This window comes from Rhinatrema bivittatum, chromosome 19, assembly GCF_901001135.1.
Source record: "Rhinatrema bivittatum chromosome 19, aRhiBiv1.1, whole genome shotgun sequence".
NCBI classification, from domain to species: domain Eukaryota; kingdom Metazoa; phylum Chordata; class Amphibia; order Gymnophiona; family Rhinatrematidae; genus Rhinatrema; species Rhinatrema bivittatum.
Genome location: NC_042633.1, coordinates 33,004,037 through 33,008,548, shown reverse-complemented (window position 1 = coordinate 33,008,548; position 4,512 = coordinate 33,004,037).

The following is a 4,512-nucleotide window of genomic DNA, read 5'->3' as shown; positions in this document are numbered from 1 at the left end:
TCTTCTGCTGCTGATTATCAGAATGGCTTTATTCCTGCTGAGAAGGCAGATAAAGAGAAAGCAGTGCAGCCCAGTCTAGCCAGTTATTCCTGTCTCACTGCCACCCGCAGACGTTTGACCACCTGTAGGACATCGCTCCTTACCCAAATCGTTTGGGGTTTTTTTTTGTCGTCGTCTCATCTTTGGTAGACGAATATGCACAACATTTCCAAACTTAATCCAACATCCACCACCCCCATCCCCATCCGTGTCTTACCGTCAAGCTTTGTTATAATCTACCAAAACTAGCGAAGCTGTTGCCAACATCCAGCCACCTAGGTCCCCCACCATGGCCTCGCTGGGCAGTGCTATCCTATCAGCATCCACCCTGGCTACCCAGTGACCAGCAATAGTTCACAAACACAAAAAACCAGAAGCGAAACTGAAAACCACTACAAGACATTACAGTAAAAGAAGAATTTATTAACATTGGAAAATTCAGAGAATTTGTAAGTCATAACAGAAAACCACCGACCCCACTCTTCATCTCTGTTCAGTTCGCAAATTTAAAAAAAATTGGGGATTTTCAAAATGCGCATCTAAATTCTGGCCAGAATATTAGGATAAGTTCTCAGTTTCATCTCACGTGACTGTGGAATAATTTAGACAAACTTCTCTGCAGTCCAGATGGTTGATGACGCGATTGCTGAGTCTTGGGGGAATCCGCGATGATGCTCTGCGTGGGCCAGATGATCTCCAAAATAAAGAATAAAAATTCCTTCTTTATCCTGAATAATATCAAATCTTCTGAAAATTCCCTTTCACTTAGTCAGACTAATGCTAATAGTGTGCACTGTTGATTTAGCTAAAATAGAACAAAAGCAGGAACTATCTAAAATCACATTACTTGCCCTTGCTAGAAAACAACTGACTCGGTGCTACCGGATAAGTCATTTTCTTCACAATAACTGCAAGAGAATTTCCAGCTACCAGAAACTGCTTTTTCCTTTCTTATAAGCAGCCAACTGGAGGCTGTAAGTAAGGTCTCATCTCATGGCTACATTCCTGTATTTCTCCCTCTCTGTCTCTCCTTAAACAAAAACAACAAAAAAAAATTTCAAAAACTGTTTCAAGATCCTCTTTGTTCTTGTTGCAGAGGAAAAAAGAATTTAACAATAAATACTTCTAACCAACTGAGATACATTAAAAAATACTTATCAAACAGGCATACCTGGGAACTCGCCAGGTTTCATCCAGAGAGGCTGGGAATTTGTACTAATCGCCTGGTCTCTGGGGAAAACCTTTGAATTTTGGGACACGCTAAATCCCTTGTAATGAAGCCGAACGGTGAGTGTGTGTACAGATAAGCAGTTAGCAGCTTGTACCATAGGCTTCCCAATATGCGCAAACATGCAAAATCTGAAATGCAAAAAGGGAACAAGCATTGGCAAACACATCTGGAGTGGTCAGTCACATGTACTGGAGCTGGTATGCAGAGCCTTCCACGTACGTGCTAGTAAGTACTGGTGAATGGAACGCTCCCTTACACGTGGCATCATATGGGGTTCAGCAGGGCTGAGGACTCTGGACATTTACATCATAGTAATGGCTACATAAGCAACGAAGTAGCTCAAGCTGTATAATCAGCTCTGCCTATATGAACGTTCCTTGTTTGTCCCTGCTCAGCAGAGCTTACCATGTGATGCACATGTCCTGACTGTTATTATTTTGGGGAGACACGTATTTTGGCACGAGGCTCGGTGGGATCCTCAGGGGTCATGAGCAACATAGGAGCCAACTTTTCAAAATGATCGGGGGCGCTGAATTCAACATAAACAGCCTCCCCCTGGACGAGGAGAAGGAATGTGCTCGGTATTGGGGGGGTTACTCAAGCACCGTTGCACCTCTAATGCTGGCACCTATGATGAGTGAGCATCTGCTTTCAAAAGCTGGAGGTCCCAGCTTCAGGGCTTCCTTGGACCCCCCCCCCCCCCCCCCCTACTGTTCCACATCATCGAAACAGCGTGACAAGGTGGAGCTGTGAAGGAAATACTCCTCAAGGCACAAAGCTTGCGAGGTGAGCTGTGCCAGGGCTGGATATATATCTCCCCAGGCAAATGCACTAAAGACCTTGCCAAGTAGCCGGCCAATGCCATAGCTCCTTACCTCAAAGTCCTCAAAACGTGCCGACTGCCACGGGGACACAGGATACGGCTTAGAAATCCCTCTTCAGGGCTGGCAGTCCCTGACCTACGCAGGCGTGCGGGCTTGCACGCGCCTTGCAACGTCTGGTGCAAACAGCCTGGAGAAAGTGACCTGGGGCATGGCCCTCTTACAGCTGTGTGGTGTGGAAGGAGTCTGCAGCATCGAGGTCTGCTCTGAGCTCGTCATATCGAGGCAGCATGGCCTCAGAGCTCAAACGGGACCTCCTGGAGGGGGTGTGTGTGTGTGTGTGTGTGTGTGTGTGTGTGTGTGCGGGGGAAAGAACCACCAGCGCCCAGGAATAACGGGCTCCCCGTTACCCATTGCTGCCTCTCCCCGCTCACCCAAGGGCTGTAAGCAGGAACGGGTCAGGGGAGCCAATTATTCCCGGGCCCTGCTAGTTACAGGTCACATCTCTCTGTGGAGCGGCCTCCCCCGCTGAGGCACGATCCTCATCCCAAGGGACCCGGTAATATGGTCGTGGGGGGGGACGAAGAATTTACTCCCGGCGGGGGCCCCCGTGTGACGATCTGCGCGGTGATCCTAGACGTGGCCCCCCCCCCCCCCCGGCCCCTCCCTCCTCCCCGTCCCACCTGCACCTGCTGCTTGCTCCATTCCCAGGATTGCCGCTTTCCCTTGAAAAGGCCGAGAAGATGGCGAGGACGCCCCTTGGGAGGAAGATCACTGCTTGTGGCACACGGAGGGGCCACGTTCGTACGAGCTAACGGCCTTACCTCGACTGCTGCCACCCACATTGCTTTCTCTTCGACCAGAGGGCCGGGATTCCTGGAGTGCCAGAGGGTTGGCTCCGGCCCTTGGGCCTAGACCTGGACCTGCCGTTTCTCCACTAGGACGCCCGCACCTTGCCTTGGCTGCCCCGGATCCTATCCTATCAGGCCTATGCGAGACCGGACCACTGAACATCACCCTGAGAAGCGAGACTCACGCGGGTCTGTATGTAAGCCACTGCCCTGGAACCCAGGACCTGCCAAACGCACCGTGCCCGCCGGGGTCGGACAAGCCTCTCCTTGCTCACCCAAAAGCTGGAAGGGCCCCTGATTAGGGGGGGGGGTGTCACAGCTCCTCTCTACTGAGGGGCCTCCCACTGAGGCATGACCCTCATCTGGAGAGACAAATTCCTCCTTCTCTTATCCAACCAAGTTCCTGGAGCTGCTGAAAAGATAAGGCAGCCCATGGCAGGGCTGCCTTGGGACTGGTTTGGGGTGTTTTTCTTTTTTCTTTTTTAAAAGGAGACCCAATCTTTCCATCATCCTGAGGGTCTTGCAGGGCTGCACTCCCCCTACCCCCCCCCCCTCTCTCTCTCTGGGAACGGAGGCCGCGCAGCTCCCACCAGCCTGGTGACTTGTGCTGTTCAGTTTTCAGTTCTTTGTATTTAGCAGAACGATCTTCTTGGTTGCTTAATTTTTCTTTTAGATTCCTCCTTCGGGGCCATTCACATTCCGCTGCCACCCTGACCCACGTGGCCTGATGCAAAGGAAGAGGCACCCTGGAGGGTCCCGTGGAGTCCACAGCCCTTCCAAGGCGGGCCCCCAAAGGAAGCAGTAAACTGGATCTAGCCCAGAGTTTTTACTGGGCTTTTTTATATTTAAGAGGGACTTGAATGAACTGTTTCCACCAGCTAACCGGACTGCGGCTTAAATAGACGTTAACTCTTGTCCGCTCATGACTCCAGCCTGCCGGCAGTCACTTTCCTTCCCCTGACTTAAACCCCAGCCCTGCCAACCTGCTTGGTGGTGGTGTTGGGGGGCAGGAGCGTCTTCCTACAACTGAATCAGGCCCCCCCCCCCCCAGCAAGTGAAGGGGACTCTCTGGTGAGAGCGACCCCAGTTGGAAGCTCCCTGCTGAGATAGAGAAAATACTGAAAGTCACACCGGACATTTATAGGGGTAGTGACGTCGGCTTTGAGCTTTTTTTTTTTTTTTTTTTTAATCTCCATCTCCATCAGCTGGTAAAGGGGGACATAACTCATGAGTCTGCACCGGGGTTTAGTAATAAGCGTGTTACTGCCCCATCATAGAACAGGTCTAGCACAGGCAGCGCTAATGCAAGCTCCCCTCTCCATTCGTACGCAAGCTGCCTAACCAAGAGAACATGAGACAAGAGGCGCCAGCCCCTCAGACGAGCACACCTGCTGCAGCACCACAGAGCAGGCACAGCACAGGCAGCAGCATTCGCCTCTGGGCACGGGGGCCCTGAAGGGGACTGTGCAGCTGTTTGTGATGTCACCGCTGATGCGCGCGCTGTGCTACACAAGGTAAGCCCTGTGTGACATCACCGGCTACCCAGGTTTTTTGTTGCAAGTGCCTCTGA